This window comes from Acipenser ruthenus, chromosome 15 (assembly GCF_902713425.1).
Source record: "Acipenser ruthenus chromosome 15, fAciRut3.2 maternal haplotype, whole genome shotgun sequence".
Taxonomy (NCBI): Eukaryota; Metazoa; Chordata; class Actinopteri; order Acipenseriformes; family Acipenseridae; genus Acipenser; species Acipenser ruthenus.
Genome location: NC_081203.1, coordinates 27,751,110 through 27,771,929, shown reverse-complemented (window position 1 = coordinate 27,771,929; position 20,820 = coordinate 27,751,110). Strand labels below are relative to the sequence as shown.

General features: G+C 38.8%; 1 long non-coding RNA gene across 1 annotated transcript; it reads right to left on the bottom strand.

Moving 5' to 3' along the window:
- Window positions 1-594: 594 nt before the first annotated feature.
- On the bottom strand, window positions 595-20,472 carry LOC131697602 (uncharacterized). Its single transcript, XR_009307402.1, has 3 exons — window positions 20,423-20,472; window positions 6,046-6,111; window positions 595-933 (listed from the first exon to the last, which is right to left on the bottom strand). It is a non-coding gene; the product is annotated as an uncharacterized LOC131697602 (long non-coding RNA).
- Window positions 20,473-20,820: the final 348 nt, after the last annotated feature.

Genomic DNA, 20,820 nt, shown 5'->3' with positions numbered 1-20,820 from the left:
ATAAAGCTGCCTTCTGCTCAAGCATTTTTGTTTAAATGCGGTACCCCTTATTTTGTTAAGCAATCAGTCATTATAATTATGTATTCAATTACAGGGTTGGTTATTGGGAGGACTGTTGCAGCACAGTCTGCTAGTTCTCTAGATCTCAACAACTTGCCCAGAAATTACTTGCTGACATAGATACAAACAGAATAACTCACTTACTAGCCAAGAGCGTCTGGCTTTAAGCAACCATCAGCCAAACTCCAATTTTACAATGTACATATAAATTAATACCAGCTGGAGTAGTGTTTTATAAAACAATAAGAGAAGTTCAGACAACACTAAGTAAAACACTGTGCTGACTATTACAGAATGCATATTGAGGAAAACAAACTCAAAATATAGCAATGCACAGGCCTTTCCCAGAGCACCACAGAAAAAACTGTATCAGGGCCACCACACTGTATCACTGTCTCTAGGGAAACGCATTCCCAGGTGAGGATAATAAACAGTGACTTGTTATTTCTGTGCAATGCAGGAAAGGCAATAAAACCGGCACCAATATTTCCGTTTTACCATACTGTTGAAATATATTTCATACTTTCACCTCTATTCAAAGCACTTTTTATTCCTCATACAAGACAAAATATACATCTATGTTCCAAACTAGAAAAAAACCCATCCCAGTAACATATTAATCATGCTGTTATTCCAACATTAACAAAATATCACTCTCAATATAATTTCATTATTGGTATTAAACACAGTGCAACATGTCAGAGCTTTAAGGAGATGGGTGGATGAATCAGAATACGTCGGCCCCTGAAGTATCAGTGTCCCCTTCAAGCATGCTGATGCTTCCACTCTGGTCTTCCTCTTGCATAGAGGGCAGCATCACTGACATTTTTAAGGGAGCATGATTTGTTCTGGAGGAAGAGCCTCCTTCCATCCCTAAGAGAAAATAACACAAAAAGAATGCATTAGGACAAGATACTTTGTGATTTCCGCTAACCAAATCTCTGAAATGAAGCTTCAATTATAAGTGTAGTTTTTGTTGGCAACCTCTGGGAAATGTCCAGTGGATTTTTATGTTGTCTTCACAGTGCTAAACAACTAGGTAAAAGGTTGAATCATAGGCACCTTTGGATCAAGGCCTAGTTTGAAATGTGACTTACGAGTGCTCAGGCAAGATTTCATCCTTGGTTAGATAGGGCTCACTGAGGAGTCACAGGAGAGGAGAATGGCTCTGTTCATCATTATTTATAGGTTTTTAGCATACCCTTGTCCTAATGCCCTATGGCTGGCAAACATTAAAGAGAGGGAAGGATGTGTGAAAATTTGAGCCAGAATCCAAAACAGCCTGAAATATGAGAAATGTTTTAGTTATGAAAAAAAATGCTTTGAAGCAGAAAACATTAGTAAACAGCCATTGGCTAAAGTTAAGATAGCTATCAGAATCTCCTCTGTCTGGGTGGTGTCACAAAGACGGCCAGAGTGGGTGGCGTCAGACCAGACAGGAATTCAAACAAAGAGACGGTGGTTGTGATGAGCTGAGTGCAATGGCTGCACTCAGCGTTTAATAACAAAATAAAAGGTTTAAACAACGGAATACAAACCAGGACACGGCACTTGACGCCAAAAGAAACATATAAACAAAACGGACTAAACAGTGAACAGACAAACGGACAAACACGGTGAGCAGATAACACTAATTACTTTACTTTACTTTACTTTACTTTCTTTTCTCCTTCTCTCTCTCCCGTTCTCCACTCACCGAACACCAACCCCGACTGAGTGAAACTGTGCATCTATATATACTGTTGTGCTGGGATTCAATTACTAATTAATTACTCACTTGAATCCCAGCACGTGAATTCATTACGTGCAACCCCGTGCCACACATTATACACATTTTATCTGCACGTGAAGTGATGTGCCATCCTCGTGCCTAAATATAGTTATACACTTTAAACACACGTGAAACACAGACCCGTTTATATCCCGTGTACCAATCTATACACCAACATTAACATACGCACGCATACAACACAAAACACACAAATGCACACAGGGGCGGGGCGCATTGCCACAGTGGTTATGCAAAAAAAAATGCTTTTCAATAAAACCTCTGAACACAACTGCCTCCCCCCCCCCCCCCCACCCCAGGAAAAAAAAAATCCAAAAAAAACATTTTTTAATACTTTCCACAGTTACTGCTCCAATGGCAATGTCCCAACAGCTGCTTTAATTTTAAGCTTGCAAAGCCCTTCTGTCGGTTCCCCAGAGACAGCACTGACTTCAAGTGCATTGCCAAGTGTTTGAAGCTCGAGTGCAAAGGCAATGAATTCACTTTCTATCTGGGCCTTAACACAGTTTCACAGCTGTAAGAAATTCCAAAGACATCGCCAAAAGTATTGGACACACACATACACACACACACACACACACACACACACCTTCACATACACATAGACATGTAACAATGGAACAAATCATAGAGTCTTCCCCTGTTAAACAAGGATCCTCACACATGGGTTTCCAGTTATTCCTGTAAGTGTAAGCTCTTACTTAAAAATGAACATTTATGGCTTTGTCAACTAAAGAATAAACTACAAACTATGACTATGCTTTTATACAAAGGAGTCACACATTTTGTGTATATTCATGAAAACATGACTTATTCCCACACACAGGCATAATGCACATGAGATGTCATCAACTCAGACACTAATGCAAGTGTTCAATGATCTGTATGTACAGATTTGTACACAAACACACATATATATTCATATTGCATGTAAACCCTTATTGGCTAGCAGAGAAATCTAAAAGAGTAATTTAAGGAGTTATGAGAAAACGTCTTAAGTCTATTGCACTAAGCCATTTTTAGCAGAAGAGTATGCCATTCTCATTACTTTTTAATGCTTTGCGGCCTGTCTTCCCAAAACCTACGTCAATCATCTTATAACGTCTAAAACAAAGTAGTTCAGGTTTTTAAACATACCCCTATCCCTTTTAAATAAGAAAATAACTGCCCTGTTCCAGAGCAGTAAGAAACAAAAGCACATGCTCTCTTTGTTGTAGGCTGCTTTACTACTAGCTGTTTCCTAGGCGACTAATTAATCGTTATGCATTTGTGCCAGTTGATATTATACAGACAGAGGGGAAATGCTAAATTAGATAAACCTTACAAAGACAATTCAGCACAAACATGTTGGTGCATTATGGGTCGGACGGTTAAAATGCACTGTGTGATGTAGGGTTTATAGATCAACCTTTATTAAGTTATTCGACTACCATATTCCATGACATTTCAGTTTCAATGTGTATTTTTATTACCTCATTTTGGTTTAGATATTTAATATGTTGCAGCTAAGTGTACTCGGTGCTATTGTCATTCATCTTATATGGCTTTTATTTATTTATGTAATTAATTAATTAATTATTATTATTTTATTTTTTAAAAATGTAGTTGTTGCCAATGGTTTTTTGCCCCGGTTTTCTCCCCATTTTGGAATGCCCAATTATTATTTGTATCTCGGTTCACTGCTGCAACCCCTTGGCGACGGAAACAGAGGCTGCAACACGTGTCCTCCAAAATGTGCTCCTGCCAAGCCATCATTTTTCGCACTGCGGATCCATAGCAAGGCTACCAGACCTATGGTGCCGGAGGACAACACAGATCTGATGGCTCCACTGCAGAACCGCAGGAGCCCTACAGCCACAGGGGTCATTGGTGCGTGGTGAACCGTGGATTCTCCTGCCAATCTAAGCCCTCCCTACCCGGACGGCGCTTGGCCAATTGTGCGCTGCCCCCTCGGAACCCCCGGTCATGGTCGGCAGTGACATAGCCTGGATTCGAACCTGCGATCTTCAAGCTATACGGCACATCCAGCACTCCACGAGGAGCACCTTTACTGGATGCGCCACTCGGGAGCCCTTTATATTACTTTTAAATACAGTACACTTAATTACAACAAAGGTTGTAATTAAATGAATCTCACTTTCAGTTTTCACGTTGTATCACGTTGATAGTTACAGCTTCAAGACTTATAGCTGACTACAGCTGTATCTGAAGGAAACAGCATGGGATGGGCAGAATGGCTCAGTGGTTTTGGCAATACAAACCTGCCTCTCTTATTCCCAGCACATCTCCACTCTGGCACGCACTTGCCGATTCTTCCTGAGCAACATCCGAAGAATCCGACCCTTCCTCACCAACTATGTTACCCAGCTCCTGGTCCAGGCCCTGGTACTCTCCCGCCTAGACTACTGCAACTCCCTCCTGACTGGCCTCCCTGCGTCCGCCACCCGTCCGCTCCAGCTCATCCAGAACTCTGCTGCCCGCCTGGTGTTCTCTCTGCCTCGCTTCGCCCACGCTACTCCACTACTCCGCTCGCACCACTGGCTCCCGATCACCGCTCGCATCCAGTTCAAGACTCTTGTACTAGCCTACAGATGCCTTAACCAGACTGCACCCAGCTACCTCCAGACCCTCATCTCTCCCTACATCCCCACTCGACCTCTCCGCTCCGCCTGCACTAGAAGACTAGCTCTACCTCCGCTACGCTCCCCTGCCTCCAGAGCCCGCTCCTTCTCCACCATTGCTCCGCAGTGGTGGAATGACCTACCTACAGATGTCAGGACTGCCCAGTCCCTGACCACATTCCGGCGCCTCCTTAAGACTCACCTCTTCAAACAGCACCTGTGGAACTCCTCTGTTTGTATCCTGGGACACTATCACCCTTCATGTAAATGTGCTTTATTTTGCTCTTATCTGCCCCCTATTTTACTGCATTTAATCCTGTACTTCAGAATACTGTAATCTGCCAAGTGTTTAACCTGTAGTACTTTGTATTTAATCATATCCTGATGTAACTATCACTATTTAATCATATCACTATTATCTGCTGTATTATTGAATTGTGGTTTGTCACACTTGTACTTTGCTTGAACAAAAGTTATTGTATTTCTTGCTCTTATTGTATTACTTGTATTGTAACACTTGAAATGTATTTGTTTACGATTGTAAGTCGCCCTGGATAAGGGCGTCTGCTAAGAAATAAATAATAATAATCATATCCTGTCCAATTTGCTCTCACCCTTTCAAGGGTCCATACTTCAACATGTTATTTATAGCTAGCCTTATGAAACTATTTTTCTGAGTCTCATATGATCAATGAAAAATAAAAAAAACAATGAAATAATCCCTGCAAATGAGTTTTAGTACACTTGTTACCAGCAGTTATCTTAGAGACAGCTTTGTGAAATTAAGCCATTTCCCTTTCATTTTCCACACAAGAGCACACACAAAAGAAGCCATGTGCTGCTGTGCAACCCAGTCGTCCAGCAAGTTTACAGCTTCGTTTTAAAACAGAAAGGAAAAAACAACCCAACAATTTAAAGCAGGCAGATTGCAAGCACCTGCAAAAACAAGATCTGTCAAAAAGTGAAAAAGGGCGAGTTCCCATTTTCCTGTCACCCTGAATCCAGCTGCTTGGCTTGGCAGCTGTATGGTTTTAGCACTCTCTCCTACACTCTCCTTACAAATGGAATTACCTCAAGAAGAGTGTTCTTTTGACAGCTCAGGAAAACACACCTGCAAATTCTCCAAAGAAGAAGTGAATGACAGATTTTTGTGGGAGGGATCTTTAAAATAGCAGCTGGCTTGTGTTTGCAAGACTGGTTGTGTCTGGGCATTATGCTATGGATCATGTTAAAAAACAAAACACATTCTACAAGGAAATCTGACAATGTTCTATGCTAGAAGGGAACAAGTGCCACTGTGAGTATCTATGCTTTGGTCTGGAGGAAGATCCTGCTTTGGTATCTAGCTCCACAGCCAAGCCAGAGTTTGGATGGACATTATGGATGGCTTTTCCATTTAGTCAGATCAGGTGTTTGTGAATAAACTGAGAAGTTCTGTTAGCACAGTATTTAAACCTCAATAGATAAATAGATGTAAGAGTAAATAGTGAACCACGGGAGATGGCAGTTGTGTTTACCAATAAATAAACCCCAATAAGTTTTTATTAGCTGATTAGTAATGTTTCATATTCTTACCTGGGGAAAATGATGTGACATAATCTCCGGGCTCAACGCTGGTTCCATCTAGGTCATAAAAAGTTCCTAGAAAATATAAAATGGTAGGTATGACCACAAAATGAATAACCTACATGTCTGTGACAGGGTTGAATTCTTAATGTAAATAATGTCAATTCTATAATTATTGAATATAAAAAAAATGAATCCCTGGTTTCAAATCCAGGAGTGCCAGTGTGAAAGGCGCTCTATTTTCATGCTTACTACTTAACACAATTTCGCCTTGGGCATGCAGTGGTATGGCAAGTATGAGTATTTAGAATGGTAGCTTTAGGACAGATTTGTTAGGCTATCCAATAATTTTGTTTGAAAGAAAACATTTACAAGACTGCCTTACTTTAAAGCTTTTATTACATTTACCTGACTTTGACAGATAAATGTAATCCCTTTATTTTTTTACTTGTTTACACCATGGATCATGAGCACTGGATGTGCTGTTTATTGAACCATTGTCTTGCAAAGTAGTGAGTCCTTTGCTTGAAAAGGTGGGAAACAAAAAGGAGAGTACTAATTGAAAGTGGAACACTTTTTTACCACCACACATGGCTTGTTCAAATGAATGGCGAGCATTGTTGAGTCAAACAAGGCTATGAAATAATCCACACAGCAGTCTGTCCACTTTTAAAATAAAAGGAGTACAGCTGTGTCAGTTAAACAACATCGAAGTAGGAGGGGATGGGTGGCTCGGTGGCTTTGCAATTGGCCATGAAGCCTTTGATCTCTCGGTTGCCAACTCTATTCCCATTAAGCTTTGGGGTAATTCAATGGCCTTTTCATTCACTGCTTGTTCAGTGACTGAATGAGATTAAGATGTTCGAGTGTTCTCTGCCCAGTTCACATAAGAAAGATGTCCACCTCATCAAATTCCCATCACAACTGTCAGTGACTCTTTCTCTGGCAAGGTCAAGGATTGGATAAGCATTAGTGGCTAGCCTCTTATGGAAGAGAAAGATTGGTTCCTCAGTGGCTAGGTTGAGGCACATCTATCGGGGAAGTGAGAGAAAGATACAATAAAGACATCCATACCACACCTACTTTTATTCAATGTCACCAGACACATTTTAAAATAGTAATACATCTGCTTATTTTATTGGAAATTATGGCACTGGGCAGGGCTAGATTAAAGGACGTGGGAGCCCTATGCTAACCCATATTTTGGGGGCCCTATGCATATTATAGTGAATGGTGTTATTGGTATATTGGTTAATCTGGCTCTGCGTTGGTGACAGACACACACACCTTCACATGGAGCTGCCATATAAAAATGTGAGAAACGTCATCAGTGTGTCCATCTGTCTGCGGTTATTACATAGCCTATATTGTTCTTCTACAGTTCTATGGTTATGCCCCAATACAGCGCTGTGAACACAGTTTATATTTTCTGCACTCTTAAGGATAGTTCATACACTACAGGGTGCTCCGTCAGCCCCGTTGAGACTCACTCATAGGTGTTTGTGGGTTGCTTTGAGCTCCCTATGAGATATTCAGATACAAACAAGCCCAGTATAAAGCTAATTTTGATATGAATCATATGCAAAGTTTGAAAGATGTGAGTGCACCGTACATGACATCATAGGAACCTGTTAAAAACCTGTTAATTGCAAGATGATATTTCCTAACTTTTACTTTATTTTCAATTTACGCATTTTTTCAGTACCAATCAATAATAATGAGGAAGTGTCATCGAATTGAATTAGATATCTTATCTGAACACTTTTTTCTTTGCTGATCATAGCTGGGCATAAGGCTTGCTAAACTGTGTATGCCTTTATTGCCTTGTACCATACGACAGAAATCACATGTGAGTGATAATTAAATCTCACTGTTGTTAATGATCATTTTAATTAACATTCAAGCATCCGTGGGAACATAGAACACAAAATGATGCAATATGGATCACAGACATAAAAAAGCTTCAGTCCCAGGCAGCAAAATACAAAAGCATTAGCAAGTGCATAATAATATAACATCCATTGAGGTTAATGGGCCAGTGGTTTTGTTAATTTACCAGAAAGTCCAGCATCTAATATATGCAATAGCAGCAGAATATATAGGTTAATCCGACACTGGCGCTGGGTTATGACATTTAACTACAGTACCATAACAGACAAAAGAGAAGACATTTACCGTTTCAAAAAATGACCAAATTTAAAACATTTTTTAAATAAATAGATCATCAAGTTTCTGCATTTGCAGAACAAAAATGGCAACACAATTCATCGACAATTATTTAATGAATGTGGGAAGTCTGTGCTATGAACGCTATGGAGTAAGGCTATTAAAAAGGGAATAGATGACTTCAAGAATGACCTCCCGCCCCCCGGCTCTGGAAGATAAACACTGGCGAATCACAAAGATTAAAACGGCTTCCTAGACACCTTTTGGGGCAGAGCACATCACATCAGTTGCTGATGTCCTTAACATAAATGCAGTTCTTCAGTCTGGTAGGCACCTAGAAAGTTAACAAACAAAGGAATGTACAATAATGGAGATAATAAAAATTGTGAAAAAGATAAATTTGAACTTAGATTTCCAGTGGTGAATGGCTAGTACATTAACCCACTGCATCACTCACCCTGCATTTCATTTCCATTTTTGTGTTCGACACTATTTTTTTTCTGTTCAATGGTTGTCTTTGTTAGCCATTTAGAAGCTAGTGCTCTCCCCTGCGAGACAGGAGATCATAGGTCCGAACACTGCCTGGGGATGACTGCTTTATCTTTCATCATGCTAGCACAGTATGCACAGCCTGCTATGAGGCTCCCTTTGAATGAGGCATGAAATGAAGCCCTGTATGCTTTGTGTGTAAAAATGTAACTTCTCTTACCCCATAATGGGAGAAGGGGTTTTTTTTGAGAATGTATTTGTGCTTGAAGGGTTTCTTTCCCAAACAGCAGTATACAGAAAACAAATGGATTCTCTAGTCACTGATCTATATGTCTGGTTGCTTATCTTCAATGTAAAAATACCTCGACACACACTCGCACACACTCGCACACAGAAAATTCTGCAGCCCCATTTATTTGGTGTCCATTCTAGTAAAAACAAACAAACAGGAATACAGTATTTTATAGCCAATAAACATATTCTGCTCAATACGAAAAGAACATTGCAGTAAAGAAAGTCCTGTTCTAAAAATGTATCTCAACTTCAATATAGCCAAATACCAGATTAGCAAGAAAAATGACAAGTGACTGCAAGTTTTTTTTTTATTATGTGGCCATCCCATATTAGAGCACTCTGCAGAATGCAAGTTGCTTCAAATGGATCCCACAAGCATAACAGTGTTTTAAGATGAAGCATTCAGTGTCACTTAACTTCATAAGGCTGTACAAACAATGTGAAAATGAACAGGAAGTAGTAATGAAAAATGAGAGACATAACTTGGGAAACAACTACAAAGGCAAAGAAGAAAAGAAAAAAAAACATAAGACTGTTGGGTGTAACTGATGAAACGATTCAAATGACATTATTACATTTCATGTGAGGGCTGCTTCCAGACTGAAGGGTGTAACGACTGCTGAACAGAAAAGGAATGGAAAACATTGCTGAGAAAACAAAACTTCAATATTTTGGATTTCTGGTAAATGAAGTGACAAAGCCTAACATGCACTTATTTCCTGAAAACAATGTCGGTTCATAATTACATGATTGTTGAACTTTACTTGTACTTCAAAACCTGTTTGATAGACAACCATTTCAAAGCATGGGGATCAGTGGAATTAATTGCCAAAAAGCTGTCATTACTCATCCAGCAGTTCACATATTTCTCTCAGGAGTCTGAACGTTTTAACAGTTTTGTACAGTAATTGTTTTTCAATTCCAATATACTTCTTCAACTGTGCAATTGGTAAACCTCTGGTTTTAAGCTGTCTCCACCCATTCGCTTTTACTTGACAAGGTCTCTTTAGAATGGATTTTTTTTATTTATTTCACATACAATTTTATTTTTAGAAGAAAGCATGGCAACTATCACGCCTGACTTGCTTAGTCTTACTTAAATCAAATCCATATACAACTTGGTCCACTGTGGCTATAACAAAAGTCTACATTGTTCCTGAAAAACATTAGTATCTGACCTCCTGAAGTCACTAACAGTGGATACGAAAATAAAAGAATAGGAGACAAAAGGAATCTGCAAACCAACAATATGTTGAAGCCCCAATAATTAAATTAAAGTGTGATAATCTTAGGGTTTGTATTTTCGTTAAATATTCTTGACTGTTCAAAGCATTTCAATGTTGGTCTTCAGAAGGTAGTGTTTCCCAGTGGGCCAGAAGAGCACATGCCTCAATGCTATCTGAGGATGAGCTGACCTATCTTCCATCCCCACAGCACAGTATGCTTCACAAACTTTTTTTATTTTGTAAAGATGCAAAGCAAACAAATTCACATTAATAAAGCCATTATTTGGCAGCATTACCATATGTGTGTGTGAATGTCTGGATGAGGGAGTGAAGCAATCATACTGGTATAATCTAAGACCTAGTGTAATTAACTCTGGGAGTTTATGAAGCTTGGAAATGCCTGGCACACCAATCGTATGCAAATAGTAGAAGTGTTAAAAAAATAAGACTTTTCTGTTTCTCTGCTTGCTGGATTAACCTTCTTTGACAGGACATATGGCATGAAGGGTAGAAACCATTACCAAATCGTCTATACAGTGAGACAGATCTATATACAGAGGGACGCAATGAATAACAATGAGACTTGGACCCCTGATCTATTTAGATTTAAAATAATAGTCCGGTTCCTGGTTAAAAAGGCCAAAATGTGCCATGGGCAAGTTGCCTGTCTGGACCATCTGTAATATCAAAGAACATCTGTCCTGGGTCTTCTGGGACAAGGCATATTCCTGTTTTGGGTGGGGACGGGTCCATTTGTCTAAACGTTTCCTTCGGGTGTTCACTCATAGACATAGATAACGGAAAAAATAAGATGCTGTTATTTTAAAGTGAATAGAAGGAAAATAGAACTTTACTTTTTATAAAAGACAAGGTCATCTGGTTTTACAAGCTGGCAAAATCATGAATGATGTTTTAAAGCATTTATGATGCTGACTGTCTATTACAGTTGTTTGATACTGGGCATGATGACAAGGTGGAGAGTCTTGAGGTTGCCCCTGTTGTGTAAGGAACTGTGGTTAGACTGAGCCTTACTGTTTCACTGGTCTGGCCAACACTATGTGCTGGTTGAGGTTGAATCTGGTCATGGTTCAAGCTGGAAGCTGCTGTGACAGCAGTAATAGTTTCAAGGTGCCCCCCCCCCCCCCCCCAAGCTCCAGGCAAACAGTACAGCCTCAGCTTTGCTTTGATAATGCGGGGGAGCCTTTTACTGTCAGGATGCAGGAAAAGCAGCATTGCTTGGCTGTGAAAACAGTCTGATATGAACCAGATGAAGGTCTAACATGGCCAGAAAGACAAAGAAAAACAATTGGCTCTTTCAAACAAAGTAGGCCCCGTGCCCTGGAGAATTCACCAAAGACAATAACAGCAGCACACCAAATTCCAATTCTGGCAAACAAAAAGCAGGCAAGTCACTCCAAACTGTAAACCTGTTACTGTCAGACTAAACTTTGGTGGTTTAACAACACAAAACACATGCTTCAAAAGCTGTAGCAAAATAAACTGGTCGTTTTTTTGTTTTTTTTTAAACAGGGCACACATTATTTAAAACAGGAAGTGACCTTTGACCTTTGGTGATTACCGTGCAACATGTCTTCAAGTGGTCTGGGAACATGGGCCACATCACTTTCTATGCAGTTTAAACAAGCCGGATCGGGCTGACAATATTATAGCAGGCTAGATAACATGCTGCTCCCACACCCTGCTGTGAGATAACAGTATGATGATAAGATACAGTTAGGAGAGCAACTAGCCTATCAGCTTCATCCTGTCAAACCACTAACATAGTTATGACCTTCATGGGGGATACAAATAAAAAAGCATGGATACACTAACCAAGCACACTGCAAAGAATAATACTGAACATGTAAAGCAAGTACAAAGAATAAAACAAAGGCAAAGCAAATGAAGGTTGCAGAGACATCTGCCCCTGCCCCAATCACTTAATTAATGAGGTTTGATGTGGTTCAAAGTAAGGGTCACAGAGAGGAGGTTAATTTGTTTATTTGAAGAGGTTATGCATAGTAGCCCTTTGGGCATGCATGCTTGTTTGAAAGATGCCCAATTGTCTCCATGCTAGGATGTAGAAGTAAAGCATTCCAGGTGAGAATTACCCAAACTATGCTAGATGTTCTTTTAAAAGCATTTAAGACTTTCTATTGCAGTATATCTATATAAAAAAAAAAAAAAATGTGCAAAACCTGCCACCTCTCAAAACAAGCAGATGGAGTATATCTGGAGTAAAAAAAAAAGAAATGCGTGCCAACAGACAGCATACTGAACATATATTTTTTAACCATAATTGTTTATTTATTTATCATTTTAAAAAATGTGCATCTGATGGAGAGGCTCTATTTTCCAGCCTCCTCCTTAACAAACAAATGAGGCTATGGTGAATGCAGCTATCACACGCCTCCCGTATAAGAAAAAAAGAGAGCACTCTTCAGCTGTAATAGAGGCTACACTAAGGACCGATCTCAAACTTTGTTCCCATAAAAGGTAATGCACAGCGGACTGTGGTTTTGAGTAGTCAGTGCTAGCTGTGGGACAGGATGAAAAACAAGCTTGCAGAGTTGGCAGGTCTTCAAACACAGCTGCTCCTCGCTGTTCTGGCTTGTTGGACTTTGTATCAGGTTAACTATGGAAAATTTTATTGCAGCGGTTTGGGCCGAAGTTAGAGTCCCTTTCAACACCAGCAGGAGGGGGAATCAATCATCTATATCATCCGAACTTTCAGCCATGTCCGTGAAGATTCAAAACTGGCAAGCAGTCAAAATAGTATCTAAAACACTGCAAAGGTAGTAAGGATATACTGAAGTGCAGCCATTCAGATTCATGTTCATTTTTGCCATGAAACACATTTACATAAACACATATTCAGATGCAGTATCCCTGCAATGTATCCACTTTTTACAACAGTATCTTTTTGGAGGATCCAGCAACATGTTACACCTCCAGTAAGTGATTGTATAGAGTAGCACCTAAGAGAATATGGCTTAGGTATTGTCCAAGCCGAAACCAGTTAGACACCACCCAGTTTAATGTGAATATAATCTAATTCCTGGCACATGGACAAGGTAAAAGACAGCGGATATAGTATTTCACCATTAGCTGGCAAGTAGTGTCTATGGATGAACTCCCACCTGCTTTAGTTTCCTGTCTATGTGGATTTCTTCTATTATGAAGTTAAGCAAATGGAGGCAAACTAACCACACACAGTAGTCTATTACTTAAATAAAAAAACTGCAAATTATAATTCACTCAGCCAATACCCCCTCTCTTCACTTCAACCATATGCAAAGAAGTGAAGATGGTTATCAAAGACAAGGTCAACTGTGGTTTGAACCTGCAGCCTTCAGGACATGTGGCACAGCTTGCTGAGAGCATCTTTCCACTGTAACAGGAGATGTTTTCATGACAGGCGCTTTCAAAGAACCACTGGAAAAACAATGACATTTGAGAATCCACCTTCAAATACCTGGTCTAATTCATTGACGCATTCAGAATCTCTGGGCTCTACTGATCAAAGAGTGCAGTCCAGTTAAGAGGTACTTATCAGACGTACGTTAAAGGGAGGTGGGTTCAGAGGTTGTGTGACCACTGAGGTGTAAACCAAACTTAAAACAAAGATTCAAGTTTCCTTTTAAACTGCAGTAGCATCTGTGTGCCTAACATATTGTACAGTAACGGACACATTAACAGTACACGACAGACCATCTCATTTGTGTTTTAAAAGACTGCTGATGAAAAGTAGCTATTTTGGCTTCCGAATGTCCTCATGCAAAGCATTACTTCACTATGGCCATTCTTGCAACCTGAAAACACAGCACAAAAATGTCTCATGATCCATGCTAATATATTCCTCAAATAATCTCTGTGCATTTCACTAGTTTCAACATCCAAATTTTATATATAATTTTCACATAGCCTCCTTTACCTTATAAAAGAGCATAACCAAAATCAGGAAACACTGTATTGGATTAACAATAACATATTTATGGTGCCATGTCCCAAATTTAGAGTTGCGACTGTTTACAACACTTTAAGAACTGCCACTGAGATCTGATATAAATGTTACAAAACAATGTATAAAAGGAGGCAACATCACTCATTAAAACAAAAACCCACACAGACAAGTGAGTGACACACAAAGTAATCTTCTCAAAGATACTGTAACATTAATTTACTTGAGGGTTTCAATAGAGCTTTATTATGTTGGTTTTGTGTTGTGCGCAATTGTAGTGCCAGTGCAGCTTCTGTCTCATGACAAAGGTTCGTCTGAGACACGGTTTTGCTTTCACTATAAAGTACACAAGAGAAATCACATTTGCTATATCATGCTCTGTCTTGCAATCTGTTTTCACTTGAGCCATAGCCCAATAAAGTAGTTTTTATTTAACAACGATTGACACCTTGTACATCCGAACAATTTAGCAAAACAAAAGCATAAAGCTATGGTTGTACAACATTGCCACAATTTCTGTAATTAGTATCACAATGACTCATGTGAATAACTTCAAATTCCTGAAACTTATGGACCTTTGCAAGCAATTGATAAAGCCAACTGATAAAACCTGCTTACAGCTGTGATTTGCTGTGGGCTTCAGATTCCTCTTCTTGGGGAGGTATGACGTGGGAAAAGTGAGAGAAATTGGGAGTGTTTGTAAAAGTGTTGACACAAGTATAATCTCAGAAATTAAACATGGATTACTGCTGGTTTTATTCCTATCATATATATTTAAATCCTTACAGTTTTTGGAACAAGCTTCCTAAAATGATTTTGTTTATTTACTTAGTAAATATGCATCTAAACTTTATTGCAACTTTTAAACCGTATAATTGTAATTGTTTGAAATATATTGTTTCTAAGTATACTACTGACACTAAAGAGAAGCCTACATAACCATTTTATATATTAGCCACTGTCTGTACAGCAGCAAAAACATCTGTATACTGTATAATCTGATTTAGTCAGTTGATTCGCAAATTAGGACGATATTTCTGTAACTGTAGACACCAACAGCTCACCGAGCTCTGTATGTGAACCATTTACCATCACTCTATCAAAGTTCAGTGTTCAATGTATCCTTTAGAAAAAGCTTTCTCCCATGTCATATTTGTTAACTGCAAGTTGAACATCTTTCCTGTCTGGAGTCTTCTAGTTGATAATTGATGAGCATAAGTGCACGAAGGAATTACATTTTAGTGTTTAAAGATGGGTTCTGAAATATTGAAAAATCCCAAAGCTCACAACTTTCAAAAAAGCATGTCCTCAATGAGGTACAAAGCCAGGGACTCCTTTCTTCCAAGAGGAGGTCATGATGCATACAAATGTTATCTGGCCAGCTTTGTCAACCTCCTCCTGGGGCCTGGAGCACAACCATGCTATTACTGTTAAAGCAGTGATAGGATACTGATGCAGTGGCGTTGCATTAGTACATGGCCCTGTGACTTCCAGTACTCTATTACATTAGCCTTTAAGTGTCAATATTTTCTGTTCCATCACCAACACCTGTGTAGCATTCTCACTATGCATTGTGTCAATGCTTCCTTTTCCTGCCAGCTGGGGGTTCTGTTACTGCAGTGGTCCTGTTGAGAAATGAAAGAGCTGTGTTCATGGGTCTTCCCTCTTGCCTAGTCACACAATCATGATTGAATTTCAGAAACTTGTTTCTCCTCTGATCAGCTCACAAACCTACAAATGTGTGGATATTGTTAATTGCAGAAGACAAATCTCAGGAACAGAATGCAGCCATTTATTTTAATGAAATGGTGCAAACAGAACTGTGCCTTAATTGAAAACTAAAATGTCATCCATCATACAGACATGTGTAAATCAAAGTTGCTACCCAAGAAATCGATTCATTCCAGCTGAAAATATCAATTATGTAGGGCTGTGAATTGAAAAAGTTTATGCAGTTTAAATATTACCATATTAAGATAAACAGCTGGTAGACAATGCTTCCAAAAGCCTATACAACAATTTTATATATTATCCAAAATACACAGTAAAAATATATATTTACAGTAAGGTAAATCCATGGATTTTTAAAAAATAATATCCTTTAACAAACTAATAAAACCATACTAGTTTAGGTCATCATGCAGTTTCTACTTGGTTAGGAATGTACTATCTTTCCATAGCAGTCCTAGCCTTATCTTTCTTCTATTCTTTTATAGTTAAGATTGTCTACAGGGCTTATTATTCAGCAGAAACTAGTATAAAGATAACATAGTAAGTTCATTAGAAGAACACTGCCTAGACTAGAAATGCCCAGGTTTGCATCTTCAAGTAGCTTGTCTTTGATCATTAATTACTGTACCAATGCTATAGTTTGATAGCTTTAGGCTAATAATTCAACCCCTCGATTACAGCACTGCAATTTCACAAACTGCCTCCTTTTGCAGGCCTTGTCTGTCTCTGGGCTTACAAGCAGAGTGATTTTGTTATGAGAAATCATTTAAAGTAAGACCACAAATTTGCTGTTTATCCATGTGTTTTCACTCCTGCTTTTAGCCCTTCTGTCTTCCCATCATGTAACCTGGTATCCATGGATACAGCGTACTAAGACCTTGAAAGATATAAAGAAGACTGATAGGAAACATGGGTTTATTGGGTTTTATGACCAATAGAAGAATTCATTCAAATATTGATTTTTTGATATACATATACACATGTGTATATTTTCACTTACTATTAAACATTAAACATGTCCAATCTTTGAAATGCATAGGGGTTGGTTTCAACACCACAGTTTTACTGTTGGCTTTGAACTGATGTATAATTTGGCTGAGTTTTTTTTTTTTTACCACCAGATTTATAATTAATTATTGGAGCAAGATACTGGAAGACTACCCACTTTGTGAGTAAAGGCTGCCAGAAATAAAAAAAAAAAAAAAAATAGGATGGTAGAATAGAAGGACTTATAGTCTGAAACGTCCTGACATAATTTTTTTTTTTTATAAATTATTCACATTTTTGTGTCCTACATTACCTTTTTCTTTTTGATTTTGCTCCTTTTGGTACACAACAGTTTTCCTTTTTCAAATGATATTTCATATATATATATATATATATATATATATATATATATATATATATATATATATATATATATATATATATATATACATATATATATATATATATATATATATATAATCTCACTATTCACTCTCCATCCGTATTCACTACAAAAAGACAGCTGTATTATAAACTGCAACTGTGTGGGAGTGCTACTGCTTGGTGTCATCACTGTGAAAATAAATCATGATTCCTGTTGTAATTCATTGATAATTACAGGATGTCTTAGAGATGGAAAGAAAATACAAAGCTCGCCAAGGGAAATGTCGTAGAAATATGATGTAAAAAATGATGACATATAATCTATAGTTAACTGGTCCCACCTAAGTTATAAAGGTGTTGTTTAAGTGAGAATATGCGGCATTGCCTACAAAAAAAAAAATAATTATGAGCATACCAAAAAACATAATTCTGAAAAATGAATCACCTTTTTTTCTATTTTGTTTCATGAGCTATATGAAAGCTTGCAGATGACATGCAAAACATTCTCCTACTGAAGTGACATTCTACTAAAGCTAAAACCTTAAACAGAAATCATGTTTTAGTATAAAAACAAAATGTATTATGGGACATTATCGTTTTTCAAATCTGTGCATGTTCACCCAACCCAACAAGATCAGCATCTAAAACATAGAGTGATTAATAATTTGGCAGCGATTCTGGTTTCCAGGGACACAGAATTCTGCTTGGGAACAACTACTGCTACCCCAGGTTAACCCTTGAAAACGAAGAATAGTTTTTTAAATAATATACTTAACACATGTGAACAGCTGCCTCGACGCTTAACAGATTAAAAAAAGCACATAAAAAACAGCCCTTTTGTTACACCACTGACTCCATAATGTCTAGTGTAGTGTTTGTACACTGTAATTATTAGCAGGAGTCAGTCTACCAAAAAACAGGTTTAAGAACTGTGACACTGGAAAAAAGGCATACAAAAGGAACCCCTTCCAGGCTATAATAATGACCTAGATTTATTAAACAGTGACAAATTATTTATAACATATGGAAAACTGTTCAAACCTCATTTTCTAAAAAATACTGTTTTTTGCATTACCTATCAGCTTGATTTTATTATGTACAGATGTATGTTAACATTTAATATTGCTCTGACTGCCACAGTGGGGCTCACACACCACTGCCTGGTAGTGACACCTGCTGGAAGAGGTGGGAAAGGCAGGGCTGCCAGTCCTTCACATTCTCTGTCTATCAATGTCTGCTCCTGGGTCAATTATCAGTTTACCTTGATGTTGTTTATCTGCCCCAGGGGGCAACTGTCATCCCATTATATGAGGAAAATTACCCCCAAGCCAAACCCTGAAAACTCGCATTATACTTATTTTGGTTTAACCAGTACTGTAAGTGAACATTATCCATGGATACAGGCAAATTATGTTACACACAGACATACTTACTGTATTTACCTACAGAACAATCTAATCTTTAATGATTTTTTAAACATAAACTCTGTGTCCCGATACTGTCCTGATAGTACAGTGATGTTAACTAAAGCAGTTATAATATCTGGGACGTTGTGCACTTAACTTTCTGATCTTTCACCTTTCAAACCAGAGTTGAAATCCAGTTTGAACTATAAAAAAGAATCAGTCAGTTTTGATGGTAAAACAGCCCATTGGTTCAGACAATCTTAGGTTTGTTCCGTATATCATGAGTTCACTCAGTCAGCCTGTATTTGTCTGTGTATAGCAGTTCATTTTGTATCACCTTTTTTTTTTTTTTTAACCACACCAGAAAACATATAAGTACTTGAAATTGCTCTGCAACATCTGCCTGGGACCTAATGGGAAGGATTCCAGCAAGCTTTTAAATGCCCCTTTATTAAAACACAAGTATCCTGAACAGAAATATAAGTACCGCATATTGAGCAGAACAGCGAAGCATTCAGCTTCGTATCATATTTGTTTAAGCTTAAGGAAGTCTAATTACTAGAGTGGCATGCTCAGGTTAGTTTTTCTTTGAGTTGTCCAACTTAAAAATCACCAGTCCCAGAAGTGAACACTAGTGCTACTGTTCAGAATTCTGGCTGCCTGGCTGACAACAGCTGTGTATCCTTATGATGTCTGTTCATATAAATTGGTTGTCTCTTGCCTCAGAAAACTCAATTTGTCAAGCCTTACTCTAAACACACATGCACACCGCAATTAAATACATGTCCAAATGCACTCACAAACACTGCAATTACACACACACACTTTCTTGATTAACACATACATACACATAAGCACAGTGTTTGTGGGCCTCTGTATTTACAGAAGCATTCTGTGACTGATTTACTAGGCTAAGAAGCAGATTTGAGAAATTGAAACCATACATTTCAGCAAAAATAATGTGTTTTCTTCAGCATAACTGCATCTGTGATACATCCTATGTGCAAACAAATTGTATGAGTCTGTATTGAATACTAATAAAAACAGCATGAAGAACAGGATGGGTCACATTTAAAATAAAGCTTGGCACAGTATTCTTAGTTAGGCAAGCTGGTGCAAGACGGGAGTTATTATGTATCCCTCACAAGTTCCCTGTACCAACTGGACTGCTGTTCAATGAAGATCTAGTTGTGATCGGCACCATAACTACATTCAGATGTGATGTAAACCCTGGCTTCCACAGATGAAGGCTCATTGTACATTTCTTTATGCATTATAACAAGTGATCTTTACAGTTCCCCAGTAGGTTGGACTATCTCCTGCAGCCTCTGCCTATCGCTATCAAGAACAGATGCTGGGTCTGCAGCCAAAAGATGGATCAATGGTATGCATCTACTCAGGACTATTTTCTGTCCTCTACAGAGAACCTATATTTGACCCTGTCACTTAGGTGTTTCAAATCATAAATTAATCGTGTACTGACACTTGTCAACTAGCTGCTGAATCAGGCTAATATCTAAACACGGAATGCTGTAAGCTTGACGTGGATATACAAGCATAACATAGATCCAAGGTGCCCAGTGCTTTCAGCTTTGACTTACTGCTTTTGCAAGCCAGCGATAATTATACAGAACTGCTGATAACGTATTACAAGATCATATGATGAGGGCAGTCACAGACACAAACAAATGAAGACACACACACACACACCCCCTTGTGCTTCATTAGAATTGTCAGCATACCTGTCTCCCTTGCGTCTTCGGTCACATTTTCATACGGTCTCACTTGTATCTGACCTCCTTTTCTTTCCCTCCTCCTCCCCCTCCTCTGATCTCTCCATCTCTGTTCCTCTGGAATCTACCACACTCTCTCCCTCTTCCTCAGCTAAGAACCTTGGAGTCACCCTGGACCCCTGCCTCTCTTATTCCCAGCACATCTCCACTCTGGCACGCACTTGCCGATTCTTCCTGAGCAACATCCGAAGAATCCGACCCTTCCTCACCAACTATGCTACCCAGCTCCTGGTCCAGGCCCTGGTACTCTCCCGCCTAGACTACTGCAACTCCCTCCTGGCTGGCCTCCCTGCGTCCGCCACCCGTCCGCTCCAGCTCATCCAGAACTCTGCTGCCCGCCTGGTGTT